The sequence below is a fragment of the Oryctolagus cuniculus genome, chromosome 15 (genome assembly GCF_964237555.1).
Source record: "Oryctolagus cuniculus chromosome 15, mOryCun1.1, whole genome shotgun sequence".
Taxonomy (NCBI): Eukaryota; Metazoa; Chordata; class Mammalia; order Lagomorpha; family Leporidae; genus Oryctolagus; species Oryctolagus cuniculus.
In genome coordinates, this window is record NC_091446.1 from 67,840,847 (window position 1) to 67,858,221 (window position 17,375).

Sequence of the window (17,375 nt, forward strand, 5' to 3'; positions counted from 1 at the left end):
GAGTTCAAAAAGGAGGGGCGAGTTGACCTTGGACAGGTGAAATCAGTTGGTCACCTGAGCATAAGAGCAAGCAGAAGAAACTGAGGAGTCCAAGAGCCAACTCCCGAGAGGATTTTGTTGACTCGATTCAACCCAGCTCACCACTGTGTAGAAGCAATCCCAGGATGGAACAGGTTGTTGAGGAACCTTATCCCAAGTTAAGGGACTTGAGCATGTAACGATATCTAAGTGACAGTTTCCTCTAGCGAATGACAGGAGGAGTGGAAGTCGAGATAGTCGGATATGTTACAGCGCAAGTAGATTCCTAAGGTGGGATTCAGAAAAATTCAATGGTAGCCTCCTGGATTCTTATTTCACAATTCAGTCCCTATTTTTCCTGATACCACAAAGAAACCTGGTCACTCCCAAAATGAGAACAAATTACTGGGAGAACCAGAGAAATAATTCCTGCCTGTAGTCTCTTTGTTGGCATCACTCCTCCATAATCCACCTCAGATCTTCTCTTTTCCTAAGATGTGTAAATCTACAATCCAGGGTGGTGCTGCGGCTCACTAGGCTAATCCTCTGCCTTGCGGCGCCGGCACACCAGGTTCTAGTCCTGGTCGGGGCGCCGGATTCTGTCCCGGTTGCCCCTCTTCCAGGCCAGCTCTCTGCTGTGGCCCGGGAGTGCAGTGGAGGATGGCCCAAGTGCTTGGGCCCTGCACCCCATGGGAGACCAGGATAAGTACCTGGCTCCGGCCATCGGATTAACACGGTGTGCCGACTGCAGTGGCCATTGGAGGGTGAACCAACGGCAAAGGAAGACCTTTCTCTCTGTCTCTCTCTCTCACTGTCCACTCTGCCTGTCAAAAAAAAAAAAAAAAAAAAAAAAGAGAGTGGAATTCAAGTCTTAGATATGAGTTTTATGGGAACTGTGCTCTTTCCTGGGAAGGGCCATTTACATTGATCCTTTCCAAATTTCCTTTCTACTCAATCCCTTCTCAGCCCATTATTATCCTTGATAGTTTCCCTTCTGGTCTTGGGAATGCAGATGCAGTGTCTCAGAAACCAGAGATGTACCTAAAGATGACTTAGAATCTGATGGACTAGTATTTTCATTATACACACAGCACTATATATCAGGCATTGTCTTGGGTATAGCAACCAATATTAACTTGCTCTATTCTGATCATCATAATTGGTGGCATATTAACATCTCCATGTTTTTAAATTAGGAAACCAAGGGGCCAGCACTGTGGCATAATAGGTTAAGCCTCTGCCTGCACTGCTGGCATCCCATATGGGTACTGGTTCCAATCCAACTCTCTGCTATGCCCTGGGAAAGCGGTGAAAGATAGCCTAAGTGCTTGGGAGACCTGTAAGAAGATCCTGGCTCCTGGATTTGGATTGGCCCAGCTCCTGCCTTTCTGGCCATTTGGGGAATGAAACTACAGATCAAAGACCTCTCTCACTGTCTCTCCCTCTCTGTGACTCTGTAACTCTGAGATACGGAGGTGAAATAGAGGCTGCATGGTTAATAAAGCAAGATTCCAATCCAGGCAGTTAGGCTCTGAGGAGGGACGTGACCAGGCATCACATTAGGAATGGGACCAATGAGGTTCTAGTTATAAAGTCGCCTACAGGAAGGACTAGGTGCACCCATTGCTGGGAAGGCAGTCGCAGTGCCAAGGATGGAGTAATGGCCCATTTCTAAAGGAGATGTTCATAAACATGGGATGTATGTGATAAGTCTTGGGGAGGGTCCTATGTATCAGGACCTGGGCAGAGTCTCCGGCAGACATTCTTTGGAGTTGGCTACACAAAGATTGGTCTGACAGTCATGATTTTAGTCTGGCTCAACCCAAAGGTGAAGCTCTTCTGAAATCGTGTCCACACATATGATGTTAGAGGGTGTATTTGTTTTTTTCTGTCTGTATTTTTATTTCCTTGTGAAATCTCTTTTGGTAGATTTCTTGCTTTAAGAAGGGTCTCAAAGCCTGAAAATTTTGTCCATGCTTGATCGCATGGCATGACTTAAAGCCTGTGGAAGTTAATCAGACGGCACTGTAGTGACAGTCACTAATGCTGAAAACTCCGCTGCTATGCAGAATTGAGGACATCAGTCTTTAGCCAGCTTTCACTGGTGTGGCAGGATGCTGTAACCTTCTCACCTCCTTCTACTCCTAGTTGGGAATTGAACTCCAGTACAAACTGGTCAAAACAGCAAATGACCATCTGAAGATATTTTAATTATCTTGAAAATATGGTAAAACAAAGGTTTGCCTTAGGTATTCCAAATGTCAGTTAAGTGCTGGTGTTATGCACATGCCACAGTTCTTACTAGGTTTTTTCACTTCATTTTTTTTAACTTTCAAAGCTTTTTAAGGAGGAATCAACCAGAAAGTACATGTGTTGAAGAAGTGACTTTTCAATAGTTTTCATGTAAACTTAAACTTTGAATCCTTCTTTGTAGTCAAACAGATTCTTCTTTGTTGGCAATGTTATTTCTGAGTTGCAAAAATTCTCTTCATATTCTTCCTATTTTTCTGTATTTCTCCAGTCTTGGCTGCCACAATTAAGTCACACAGGAAGCGTGAGCATACTATTTTCTTGCATCTGTAATGGAAATCTTAGCAACAGACGGCATGAAATACACCAATTTCTCCTAATGTGTAGAATAGATAGAAAAGGAAAAAGAATTTAATTTTCAAAACGACTGTTGAGAAGCCAAAGCATAAGTGTCGCTGAGCTGCAGCGATGTGGCAAACACGAGTTAAAGCTACGTACTCATGACCAAAACCAAAAGAGAGGCAATCTGAACGTTGGTGTGCCAAGGACTGAGCGGAAAAAACAACGTATGGAAAAAACGTAGACCCAAGCAGTGCGAAGGGACAGGAGTGGAGGTGAAATAATCACGCTGTAGCAGAGTTTAAAAAAAAAATAAGTTTTTACCTATGTGGGACCCTTCCTTCTGGTCATCCAATCCTGCTGTGGTTTGCATTTGTCCCTGAAGTCCAGGTCTTAGCATTTAACTCTCAGTGCAACAGTGTTGAGAGTTGGGACCTTTGGGAGACCACAGGGTCTCTGCCCTTATGAATGGACTGATGTCAATTATATAAGAGCTTCAAGGGGTCACTGCTGTGCTGTAGTAGGCTAAGGCTCCTTCCATATCAGTTTGCATCCCGGCTGCTCAACTTCTGATCCAGCTCTCTGCTTATGGCCTGGGAAAGCAGTAGAAGATGGCCCAAGTGCTTGGGCCTCTGCACCTGCGTGGGAGACCTGGATGAAGCACCTGGCTCCTGGCTTTGGATCAGCCCAGCTCCAGCTGTTGTGGCCATTTGTTGAGTGAGCCAGCAGATGGAAGACCTTTCTGTCTCCCCCTCTCTGTCTGTAGCTCTACCTCTCCAAAAAATAAGGAAATCTTTAAAGAAAAAAAAAGAAAAACAGTGCTTCAGGCTACAAGCCCAACCTCTGGCCATCTCTCCTGTGCTCTCACCAGGGGATGACAGAGTGAAAAGACCCCCATCAGACACTGCCCCTCAGTCTTGCACTTCCCATCCTCCAGAACCTGGAGTCCAATAAACTTCTAAAATTTATCAATTGCCCATTCTCAGACATTCTGTTAAAGCAGCAGTAAATGGACTAACACAAGCACTGTTATTTCCCTTTAGAAAAATTACCTTCTAGATTTTTGGGTCATGTTTTTCAAGGAAGAATGATGCACACCCCCAGATCCTGGTGTGACCACTAGATCAAAGCCAGGACAGAGAACACAGATCCTCAGACTTTTCCTAGAACAGTTGTGAAAACGGGATGTTACACAACTGTGCAGCTATACATCTGAGGTTGCCATTGGCTGTGTTTTCCATCAGCATAGGAGATCTTGCCCGAGTTGCTGTTAAGTTGTTTTACTTGTATTTCTGCCTTTTGCTATTGTCTATTATAAAACTGCATTTACTCCCTTGAGGCTATGAGAAGTTTGAATAACATAGTATTTCTTTTCCCTGTACCATTTTCTGGGAGATAGCCCTAGAATTACTGGGAAACAAATATTTTAAGTCCTAGGACTTACAAAAAATTTTTTTGGTGAAGATTTGTTTTGGAAAGGCAGGACTAGGGGTGGGGGGGGAGGGAAGGAGGGAGAAAGAAAGAGAGTGATAGAGAGAGAGAGAGATCATCCATATGCTGGTTCACCTCCCCCCCCCCCCCAATGGCCACAACAGCCAGGGCTGAGCAAGTCTGAGCCAGGAGCCCCATCCGGGTTTCCCATGCTGGTGGCAGGGGTCCAAACACTTGGGCCATCTTCTGCTGCTTTTCCCAGGCCATTAGCAAACAGTTCAATCAGAAGGGGAGCAGCTGGGACCTGAACTGGCACCAATATGGGATGCCAGTGTCACAGGTGGCGGCTTAACCTGCTCTGCCATGACACTGACCTGGGGCTCTGTCCTCTGTATTTGAAATTAGCTCCTTTATAAAAGGGCTTGAGATTAAAGGCAGCAGCCCCTCTGCCATCTGAGGACACAGGGCTCCTTCCCTCTGGAAAACCTAACAAGGAGCCATCTCAGAAGCAGAGAGCAGTCCTCACCGGACGCCACACCTACAGAGCCTCAGCTTGACCTGCCCAGCCTCAAGAACCACACAGCTCGTCCTGTTTTGCAGAGACGACTCAGTCTCGACAACTTTGTTACAGCAACACAGGCTAAGAAACCCTTCAAATTCTAATGGCTTTTATATATAAAAAAAAATTTGAAACCTAATAAATCCCAGGCTATAAAAATTATCAGCCGCCTAGATTTGGTCTTCAAACTCTATCGAAAAATAACACATCTTGCATGGAACATTCTTTCATTGATTCCTTTCAGAAGGAGTTTACTGCATTTCAAGAATCGGCACAGGAGGCGGGGGTTGTGCTGCTGCATGAGGTGCCCGCATCTCACGTCTCACGTCGGAGTCCCTGGTTCCATCCTGGCTGCCCCACACGCCCCCTCCAGCTTCCTCCTGACACGCCAGGGAGGCAGTGGAGGATGCCTCAAGCACTCGGGTCCCTGCTCCGCATGTGGGAGACCCTGATGGAGTTCAAGTGTTCTGGTTTCTACCTGGCCCAACCCTGCCTATCTGGGAGAATGGAAGCTCCCTGTGCATCTCCCTCTCACTCCTTTCTCCGCCCTCCTCCCATCACTCTGCCTTCCAAATAAAACATAAAGTCTTTAACAACCGTCAGCACAGATATTCCCTTCCCTGGGGCATCCCATAGCCACCTAGGCGGACTGTGCTCCTTTTTCCCACTTTCCTACTCCATTATGCTTACATGTAGTATCTCAACTTATTCTGTCATTTTTAAATAGTGAAACTTCAGATGTTTAGAATGCTGTATAATACTAAAATAAGAACTTGTTTAACATGTAGACACTGAGAATTCCAATTAATGAACAACCAATGTATTTGAAGCCCATTGTATCTTTTCCAGAAGACATTCACTCTCTGCCACCTAGGAGTACACTATCCATGATTTGGTACTTGCAATTCATTTGCGTATCATTATAATATTATGACATCTGCAGTAATATATTCATAAATACAACATTACTAAATGTTTAAAGCGTTATATAAAATATATGGACTCTTCTAAACTATATTTTTACCTTCTCCCTTTTCCTTTTGTTCACTTTATAATCATGCTGCGAGACTCAAAGTTGATTTATTTAGCTACAGCTCATTAACTTTTACTACTCTACTGAAATGCATTGGATGAGCATACCACAATAAGTCTATTTTCCAGTTGATGGACATCATTTGTTCCCTATTTTGGACATACATAGAGACATGCTGCTTTTCAGATACTTTGCCTGCCTCCTTGTACCCAAGTGCAAGGGATACCTCTGTCGTCATCAGTATCACAGGAGCACACGTGCTTGGTTATAGACTTTGTACATCTTCGAATATACTAGTCATCACTGCTTTCCTGCCCCCAACGGGAACACACTTTCCCTTTTCCCAGCAGTATGGAAAAGTATTAGGTTGTCCGAATCCTCACTTAAACTTATTATTGTCAACAACTCTGGCGTTTTAAAACACTTTAAACATAAGAATATTTCAATTGATTCTTTCCTTTTGTCTCTTTAGTCTAATAGAGTCCCTTCTTATTTTCCCTCCACCTTCCTTCCCATTACTTGTTAAATAAATTAGCTGCTGTGCCCTGCAGAACTTTCCACAGGCTGGATTTTGCTGAGTGCATCTCTATGATGTCATTTGACACATTCCTGAAAATTGCTAGGAACTCCAGGCCTGGAATGGTTTTCCATCGTGATGTCCATTTGTCTGACTCCTTGTGCTTTTTGCATTTGGTGCTCAGTCATAATTTGGTGCTGCAAGATGTGGCTTTTTGGGTTCTTGCATTCCTCCTTGATTAAGTAGCAGAGATACTTCTATAAAAATAATTTTCCACCTCTTTTGCTAGTGACTTAGTTCACATAATAAATTTTATACATGAAAGATGAAACAAAGATGACATTTTTCCATTTGTTTACCAGTTCCTGAAAAACAAACCACTGAGTTGACAACCATCCTTCAACACTGACATTATAGATTATTTGTATTATTTTTTAATTCATAATACTTGTAAAATCAACATGAATTTACATATATTTGATGGGTTTCAATCTATTTCAGTTTGGTTCAAACTGAAATCTCAAATTTTCAATTCAAATTGAATTCAATTGAAATTAAAATTTGTGTTCAAATCAGAAAGATACTGAGATTTCTCAATATTCGCTGATGAGCCTAAGTCCCTTTGGGAGTGTTGATGTATTTGATATTTACTGCAATGAAATACTTCATGCTCATACTATCCTGGCCTGGATCCAAAATCATTCATTTCCCTAAGGAATCCTGATTTCCTTCCACAGGAGATAGCATTTGGAGCCTGCAGTACAAGCATAGAGAGCTATTCATGATGCATTTTAGTTCTTATTAAGGGACAGCTGTCTAATGCTGTCTCACTGTGGTTTTAATTTGTATCATCTAGATAATTACTTAGGTTGAATGTTTGCAGTACTCTATTCATTATACTTTCTGTTCCCACCAATTAGATTTTCACCTGTTATTAATTTTCTCATGGGACTGTCTTTCTTATTGACTTTGGAGGGGTTCTTTATATATTCTACACACCAGTTCTTTGGTGGCTATATTTGTTTCAAAAAACTTATAATAAAAAGGTAGGTTCAAGATGATGGGGATAGCTATATTTTTAAATAAGAAATTTTTAAATTTTAATGTAATTAAGTATATTTTTATTTTCTTCTGTAGCTTGTACCTCTTTCTGTGTTGCAAAGAAATTTCTAGAGAAGATAATATCTAGGATGGTGGTATAAGGAGCTATGCAGATCTTCTCTATAACTGTAATTAGTCAAAATTATAAAAAGAACATCCATTCAAAGTCTCTATCAACAGTCTTAAAGGCATATGACAAATGAGGACATACTTATGCAAGACCATCTATTAAACACTGGTGAGGATCATGAGAGTCTCTGTCCCTCCCTCATCTTTCCCAGCTCAATATAACAGAGGCACCTTTGGGTTAGGTTTGGTCACGAAGATGGGGCTCTCCCTTTCCGTCCAGTTTCTAGCCAGGGTTACTGTATCCTCCTATGAGTGACAAGCCACCAGCACATCTCAGATGCTTTTAGCTCGATGTTGCAGAAGCTAAATTATAGATGAAGGTGGCCAAGATGTCACAGACTCCATTCTCCTATCAGCACCTGCTCAGAAAGGCTTTAACTCAGGAGCAGTAGGCTAGGATTGGGATCCTGATCGTCCTTGCCTGAGAATGCTAGTGAGGTAGAGTTTCCATGCCCGTGGAGGCAAGAAAAGGCCAGCAACTACTGCTTACCCAGCGCACTGCTCATTAATTGGAACTGTCACTCGAGAGAAGCATGCCATTGTCCCCATGCCCTGCTCTGGGGCAGGGCCTACAGACATTCCTCAGGAGAAGCACACCACAGGAACACGGAGTTCTGAATCTCCCCCTAAGGGAGTAGACTCCATTTGGAACAGAACTGTTAAAAGACCCAGCTTAGGGGCTGGCACTGTGGCATAGCAGGTAAAGCCACTGCCTGCAGCACTGGCATCCCATATGTGCAATGGTTCGAGTCCCGGCTGCTCCACTTCTGATCCAGCTCCCTGTTAATGTGCCTGGGAAAGCAGTAGAAGGTGGCCCAAGTCCTTGGGCCCCTGCACCCCTGTGTGAGACCCAGAAGAATCTCTTGTTTTCTGGCTTCAGATGGGCCCAGCTCCAGCTGTTGCAGCCATTTGGGGAGTGAACCATTGGATGGAAGACTTCTCTGTCTCTGCCTCTGTTACTCTGCCTTTCAAGTAAATAAATCTTAAAAAGCAAAAAGCCCAAGCTTAAGACTACTCTTAAAAAAAAATAGAGATTTGGGTTGTGAACTGTTCAAAAGGAGGCTACTCCTCCATGACAGCATCAGACTGCAGGCCAGCTGGTTACCAGGCAGAGCCAGAGACAGGGGCAGCTAAGAAGAGCCCACCGGGGCCAAAACAATCTGCAGTGACTTGCTTCAGTACCCACACTGTGAAGGGGCCTAAGATCATTGGAGGAAACGGTGAGACAATTTAAACTCCAAGGTGGTGTCAAAAAGACGGGATTCACTAATTGCAGATGGGTTGCTCTGACTGCTGGGTGGGGGACCAAGAAAGGTGGGAAGCTTAACTGACACATCCAGAATGAGATTGCCCGAGAGGCCACTGCCATCTGAGGAGGTCAGCCCCTGCCCTAGGTGGCACTCTGAGGAGGGGCAGCAGAGTTCATGGAGCAGGGCAAACAGAATTTACTAAAATAACCCAGGCAGATCATTGCACAAATAGCTGTAACATAATGCTTAAGAGACCAAACTAATTAAGGTTAATATTTTTAAAGTGATATGAATATATACTTGCTTTCCTTTTCGCTTGGTTTCTTTGTAATACATAAAATCATTTAAAGTCATGATCAAGAAAGGGGGAAAAAGTCAGTATCCAGAGTTGCTACATTATCTCAAATGTCCCATTTCAGCAAAAATTATGAAACGTGAGAAGGAAGGGGAAAGAGGGAATATACACAAGGTAGCAAGACGACAAGATAAAGCAGAGTGTAGCAGGTAAAGCCACTGTTGTAGGAGTTAGCATTCAAAAATGTACAAGAAGCCATCATAATTAAGTTCAATGATCTAAAGGAAACCATGCTTAAAGAAGTAAAGGAAGGTATGTTGGCGATGTCATAACAGAAATATCAATAAATATAAAAAGTTTTATAAAGCGTTTAAAAAGATAAAACCAAATAAAGTTAAAATTTTACTGTAAGAACTTGAGTAGATGTGAATTGGCAGGACAAACAGAAAACTAGAAGACAGATAAAAATCATACAACACAAAGACCACAAAAAAAGTCATACAAAGAAGAGGAAAAAGCATGAAAAAAAATGAACAGATTTAGAAAAATGTGGGACAACACTGGGACAGAGAAGAGAAAGTGGAGCAGATAAATTATTAAAGAAGTAATGGCTAACCAGCAGAGGGAAGATCTGTCTTTCCCTCTCTGTAACTCTGCCTTTCAAATATATATCTTTAAAAAATTAAAAAAAAAAAAACTACAGGCTGAAAATCTTACAAATGTGATTAAAACCATTCGTCTACACATCCAGAAGTCAAATGTACTCTAAGCATGATAAACAAAAGACTCACTCCCAGACGCATCGCAATAGACATGTTGAAAGGCAAAGGGAAAATCTTGAAAGCAACAGGGAAGCAATTCTTCACACACAGGTGTTCCTCATGGAGAACCACGGCCAACTACTCATCAGCAACCGGGAGGTCAGGAGGCGCTGGGGTCACGCACTGCAAGTACTTTACAAATAACCGCTTACAAGAATCATACACCCAGCAAAGCGATCTCCCACAAATGGAGAAAAAGAGACATTGCCATGAACACAAAACCCCAATTTGGTTGCTATCAGACATACCTTTCAAGATATTCTTAATGAGTATCTTCAGGCTGGAGGCAAGTGATCTCAGTAATTAAAATTCAGGTAAAAAATACAGTGCAGTAATTACGTAATTGTACAATTATAAAACTTTAAATGTATAAATACATATGTTATTCTCCTGATTTGTGCAGTGACTACATAAATTACATATAATTGTATTTTTGAACATATAGCAAAGAAACAAGCATCCATAATAGAAGCACAAAGGAAATAGTCTGGAACAAAGTTATATTGGAATAAAGAAATAACAGATAAGTAGAATCAAAACAAAATAAAGAAACCAGACATGTTAAATATCAAGGATGGTATCAAAACCACTCTTATGCCCGGGTTCGTGTTTTAGTTCTACTTGCCATGGCAGCTTACTCATAATGTGCATCCTTGGAGCCAGCAGTGATGGCTCAAGTAGTTAGGCCCTTCCAGGCACGTGGGAGACGTGGGCAGGCAGAGTCCTCACTCCTGCTTTTGGCCTGGCCCAGTCCTGATGTTGTGGGCATTTGGAGCATGAATCAGTGGATGAGATCTCTCTCTCACTGTCATTCTGCCTTTCAAACAAATCTATGTTTCTAAATGCTAGTTTCTCTTATTAAAATTTTATTCAAATATATACTTTTCATTTTTCTTTCTAGTCCTTTAAGAAACCTACAATAGTATTAGTAATAGTAGTTACAACGATGCATTGATGGGTTGTCAGCATATATGAATATACTTGTAACATATATAAAGTAGTGACATAGAAATGAAGAGAGAATGGAACTGTTTATCAGTAACCTTATATTGCAATTGTCAGAATTAGATTATGGTAAGTGTATTAAAAGCCCAAGAACAACCATAAAAAATATGATGAAAAATATACTGAAAATATTAAATAATTGAAGTACTATAATAGAACATATTCAATTAAGGCAAAAAAATCAGTAACAGATATAGAGGGGAAAATGACAAGAGATAAACAGAAACTTCAAAGTTTCATGGAAAATGGAATTCAAAGGTAATGCACATTTACATGAACTTACAAAGGCTCATAAATAAAAGATACACCTGGGTACAAAAAATGTTTACTTCATGCAAATGTCTTTCATAATACACATTTTCTATGAACTTATTGAAGACTCCTCATCTACAAAAATTCACTCAAATAGTTCAAGGACCCAAAGGTAGGAGCTAAAATTATAAAAGCTCTCACAGTAAATACAGGAGCATGGCTTCAGGACTTTGCATTAGGCCAAGTTTTCTTACAAATGACACCAGATTTGTAAGCAAACAAATTAAATCAATGATTAAGTATTGAAAACCTTAGATAAAAATCATATCAATATTGAAAATCTTAATATTGAAGAATATGATTAACAGTAAAAAGATGACACATAACATGCGAGAAACATTTTGTAACGCATAGTTAATAAAAGATTAATATATTCGTGTATGACCAATGACTGCAAGTCGGTGATGAAGTCGAATTAAAACGCTCAAATAGAAGTAGAAAGAAGACAAACAAATAGCAAGCACACGCGAAGATCTTCCACATTGTTTGATCAGGAAACGGCGCATAAAATCAAAACGTGATGCCACGCCCCGTCTTCTAGGACGGCTAGAAGGGAATAGTAGCAAATGCTAGCGAGGACGTGGGGTGTGGACCCTCCCACGGTGTCGATGGGGACGCACGACAGCGCAGCCCCCTTCGGAAACCGGACTGTCAGCTCCTCCCCGGGTTCAGCGCAGAATTACTATCTGACCCACCAACTCCATCCCTAAGCACTTTCTTAAGAGACGTGGTGTTTGTCCCCACAAACACTTGCCCATGAATGTTCACAGCCGTATTACTTACAGCGTTGGAGTGGACGCGTAATCAGGCCCTTCGCGCGCCACCGGGCTGGCCAGGCCACCAGAGGCAAGAGCTGGTGAGAGGAACAAGATTATTTCAAGAAGCCAGCAGTCTGGGGGAAAGAGTGCGCTCTGGATCCATGACGTGCTCTCTCCGTCCCACCAGGCCAGCAAAAAGGGCTTTTGGGGCGGGAACTGGACCCAGCCCGGGAGCAGGTGCCGGGCCCGGCCCGGGAGCGGCTGCAAATGCAGCAGCTGCAGAAGACGGAGAGACGAAGCCGGCGGCACCAGTAGCAGCCGCTCCGGCTGGAGAGGGGACCTCTGCTGCCCCCGCGGCGGAGCCCAGCTCGGGAGAAGCTGAGAGTGGGGATGCCAGCTTGGCGGATATAAGCGGCGGTTTAGAGACGGAATCCGCGAATGGGAAGGATACACTAGCACAGGACGGCGCCGGGGACACGTCGGAGGTGATGGACGTGCAGGCGGGCTCGGTGGACGAGAACTGCCGGCAGCTGGGGGAAGTGGAGCTGCAGTGTGGCATCTGTACGAAATGGTTCACGGCGGAGACCTTCGGCATCGACACTTCATCCTGCCTGCCTTTCATGACTAACTACAGTTTTCATTGCAATGTTTGCCATCACAGTGGGAATACCTATTTCCTCCGGAAGCAAGCGAACTTGAAGGAAATGTGCCTTAGTGCTTTGGCCAACCTTACATGGCAGTCCCGAACACAGGATGAGCACCCGAAAACCATGTTCTCCAAAGATAAGGATATTATACCATTTATTGATAAATACTGGGAGTGCATGACAACCAGACAGAGACCTGGGAAAATGACTTGGCCAAATAACATTGTTAAAACCATGAGTAAAGAGAGAGATGTGTTTTTGGTAAAGGAGCACCCTGATCCGGGGAGCAAAGACCCTGAAGAAGACTACCCCAAATTTGGACTTCTGGATCAGGATCTTAGTAACATCGGTCCTGCTTACGACAACCAGAAACAAAGCAGTGCTGTGTCTACCAGTGGGGATCTAAATGGGGGCATTGCAGCAGGGAGCAGTGGAAAAGGAAGAGGAGCCAAGCGCAAACAGCAGGATGGAGGGACCACGGGGACCACCAAGAGGGCCCGCAGTGACCCTTTGTTTTCTGCTCAGCGCCTTCCCCCTCATGGCTACCCCTTGGAGCATCCATTTAATAAAGATGGCTATCGGCATATTTTAGCTGAGCCTGACCCCCACGCCCCTGACCCTGAGAAGCTCGAACTTGACTGTTGGGCAGGAAAATCTATCCCTGGAGACCTCTACAGAGCCTGCTTGTACGAGTGAGTTTTGTTAGCCCTACATGATCGAGCTCCCCAGCTGAAGATCTCCGATGACCGGCTGACTGTGGTTGGAGAGAAGGGCTACTCCATGGTGCGGGCCTCTCACGGGGTGCGGAAAGGTGCCTGGTGCTTTGAGATCACTGTGGATGAGATGCCACCTGACACTGCTGCCAGACTTGGTTGGTCTCAGCCCTTAGGCAACCTCCAAGCTCCCTTGGGCTATGACAAATTCAGCTATTCTTGGCGGAGCAAAGAGGGAACCAAGTTCCATCAGTCCATTTGCAAACACTACTCCTCTGGCTACGGACAGGGAGATGTCCTGGGATTCTACATCAACCTTCCTGAAGACACAGAGACAGCCAAGTCATTGCCTGACACATACAAAGACAAGGCTTTGATCAAGTTCAAGAGTTATCTGTATTTTGAGGAGAAAGACTTCGTGGATAAAGCAGAGAAGAGCCTAAAGCAGACTCCCCATAGTGAGATAATATTTTATAAAAATGGTGCCAATCAAGGTGTGGCTTACAAAGATATTTTTGAGGGGGTTTACTTCCCAGCCATCTCACTGTACAAGAGCTGCATGGTCTCCATTAACTTCGGGCCGTGCTTCAAGTATCCTCCCAAAGACCTCGCTTGCCGCCCCATGAGTGACATGGGCTGGGGCGCTGTGGCAGAGCACACGCTGGCCGACGTCTTGTATCACGTGGAGACAGAAGTGGACGGCAGGCGGAGTCCCCCGTGGGAACCCTGACCGGCCCCTCTGTTTTCGGACATGGACTTTCTGGGGGAGAAGACTGGGGCTTTGGTTTTTGCTTTTTACCTGTGCCCAGTGTTCCCGCAAGCTGCCGCCGAACACGGCCTCACCCTTCAGCAAGGCGGAAGGCTGGGTGGGCCTGCGGGACACCCCCTGCCCTCACGCATCCCATCCCCCGCTTCCAGTGACTGCTCTTCCTCTGTGTGCCATACACCGACAGCCGCTGACCCCAGGACCCCGTACGCTCCCTGTAGGACTGGTGCTGTGCCACATCCCCTGCCCGCAGGGACTCGTTCCCTCACTGGATTTTCCAAGGCGTGCATAATCTCGTCCAAGTAGCTAAGTTATCTGAAGACGCGTCTTCCGTGGGCATTGACTCCACTCCACCCCACTGACTTCTCCTCGGGGGAGGGCCTGATTCCGAGGACAGCTGAAATCGGTGGCTGTACCTTCCGGAGCAGTCTGAGGACTGTCACCCTCTGCATGAGTTTGGTTTTGCTATTAATTGTGAACACTGGGCCCTCTGACACGACTAGGTCTCCAGAGCTGTAATTGTGACAGGGACTCGCTTCCACTTTAACAGAAACCCTTCCCCAATAAACTTGTTCTCGAGTTTGTGCAAAAAAAAAAAAAAAAAAAAAAAAAAAGGCTTTTGAAGGGAAAGGGTAGCCGCCAGCGGGGGTTAGAAAAGAGAGCCCACTTGATTGATCATCCAGCAGGTTTCAAACTTGGTTCTGATGATGGCCCGCCTGGGCGGAGGCGTCTTAGCTGCTCAGCTGTCTGCACCTGATGGACGCCGCCCTCTGCTCAGCCAGGTGTGAGGTCTGCCTTTGCAAGCCATCTTTCAGGAGCTTCCTGAAATGTCCACGAAAATACTGCGATTCACAGCAGCCAGCCCGTGTCAGCCAGAGTATGGAAAGGGGAGGGACGACACCTTCGTTACAGCTAACAAATGTCAGAAGGTCGAAATGGCCACAATCCGTTAGTAAAACAGCGTATCTGTGTGATGAACACAGCCATAGAAAGGAATGATCTGCTCTTTGCCACAGTGTGCATGAGCCTTTCACGATGAGGCACCATCAGCACAGTATTAAGACCAATCTGCAGGACTGGAGAAAAGATTTACAAACTACATATCCCAAAGAGGGTTGACATCCTGCATATATAAAGAGCTCTCACAATTCAAGAATGAGAAACATCAAATAACCCAAGAGGTGTCTTCCTTCCTAAGCCAGCCATTCTTCCTTCTTTTCTTTCTTCCCTTATCCAGTCCCCTTTTGATATCTGTTCTCCTTTGTTGAAGAAGATGGATTGATTGATTGGTTTGAAAGGCAGAGCAGACAGGCAGGAAGAAAGAGAGTGAAATCGTTCATCTATTGGTTCACTCCCCTCAGTGGGCCCAACAGCCAGGCCTGGGTCAGGTTAGCAGCCAGCAGCCAGGAGCTCCATCCTGGTCTCCCACATGGGTGGCAGGAGTCCAAACATGGGCCTTCCCAGGAGCTGTAGCCGGAAGCTGGGTCGGAAGTGGCATAGCTCAAACTTGAACCCATGCTTTGATAAGGGGTGCCAGCATCGCAAAGTGGTGACTTAACCCCTTGTACCACAATGCCACCCCCTCCTTAACCGGTTTTGATGTTTTGTTTTTTATTAAAACTTTAACGGCATTTAAATTTATTAATGTATTGGATAGTAGTATATAGTAGTTTATATTGTATAGTTTACAGAATTTATATAGTGGTATTTAGTATACATTGAAAGAAAAGTATGGTAGCATATAACTAAAGTAGTATGTAATTCTTAATAATTTGACAAAGATTTAAAACAAAGTTTGACAAAAACACTACATTTGTAGCAAAACTGATAGTCACAGTATTTGTTTTGAGCTTTTTTTTTCATTTTTTTAAAAAAAACTTTAGCTCCTACATAAAAGGGAGAACAGGTAGCATTTTTCTCTCAATATTTTCAGTCTTAGGTATATCTTTAGTTGTTACTCATTTACATATATAAAACTGATCATGTGTTCCCTGCTTAATTTTTTTGCTAATGTTTGATTTTTCAAAGAAATAACTCTTGGCTTTAGAACATATGCTTTCTACTATATCTTCCATTTTACAACTTTTTGTTTAACTATTTCCTTTTTTATTCTGCTGAGTTTCTCTTCTCTCTAAATTTTAGGAGAAGTGCTGAGAGCATTAGTTGGAGCCTGTATTCACTGCTAGCATATGAATGCATGACCTTAACTGGACCTGTCAATGCCATTTAATCTGCACCCCCATGTGTCCATGCACAGTGTACTCACTGATGTTCAGCTACAAACATTTTCTGATTTACAAAATGATTTGTTCTTTAAGACTATTTCCTTAAAGTTTATTGAGGCTTGCTTTATGCATTAATTATACAGCCATTTTTTCCTAAATATATCCTGCATACTGCAGAAAAATATGTATTCCTAAAATATTGGCCATTGTATTTTCAATACTTTAATTAAATAAGCTTCTTAGATTTCTTACACATACTTTTATACCAAACTGTTTCTAATTTTACCGAAGTTTGGCCTCCGTGATCCATCTTACATGGAGAAAAAAGTTTTATTAAAATGAAAAATTTATAACTTTAAAAGTATTTCAAGGTCAGATGTGAGATTATAGTCTTATGAATTTATAATTGTATGTACTTTTGGTAAACTACCTATATGCACATTCCACATTTCTATTATGTCTTTTTTGTTTTTATTCTACTCTGTCTCACAGTAATATTAGTTGTTCATGTTTCTACTTTCTCAGTCTTCCTACTACTTTTTTTTTAAAAAATACTTTTCAGAGTATTTGCTTCTTTAGCAGAGCTTTTAGTAATCAGTATCAATAATTTAATACTTGGTACTAAGTCAGAAAGTAGCTACAGTAATGGTTACCTCTTGAAGTTCCTTCATCAGGGTTTCAACTACAAAGTGTTCTATTCATTCCTGTCTATATATATTTGCTTATCTTTACTTCTGTGATCTTAATTGTATTATCTTTTTCATTAATCTTTTAATACAACTGATTTCTGGCTTATTTTGGATAGCTTTTTTTTTGTTGTGGCATCTTCTCTGCTGATTTGGGAGTTCTACACCTTATTTCTCTCTTTTAATGGTTATTCTCAAATTTTAATATTGTAAACATTACACTTAATTTAAAAAATAATGAATAGTTCTGCCTCTGAATAGTTTAAAGAATCTGGGCTGTTTTAACTCTGATCATCATTTTACATCCTACTTATATTGTTAAACTTTTTTTCCTTAGTGTATCAGCACTGCTTTCCTTTTTCTACAGTCCTGGTTCTCCTACTTACATGTTTTCTAACTTCTGGGTTGGCCCTTCATTCTGCATTGCATTTACTTTTAAAATAATCTTCCTTGCTCCAAGACAAAAGCTGATTCTTTACAAAGATAAATAAAGCAGGGTTGGGTTTTAAAAAGAAAGGTA

The 17,375-nt window shown here is 42.9% G+C and overlaps 2 pseudogenes; both read left to right on the top strand.

The window, feature by feature from the left end:
• The first annotated feature begins 12,032 nt into the window (after positions 1-12,032).
• On the top strand, positions 12,033-14,526 carry LOC138845501 (set1/Ash2 histone methyltransferase complex subunit ASH2 pseudogene; annotated as a pseudogene).
• On the top strand, positions 13,246-14,526 carry LOC138845502 (set1/Ash2 histone methyltransferase complex subunit ASH2 pseudogene; annotated as a pseudogene).
• Positions 14,527-17,375: the final 2,849 nt, after the last annotated feature.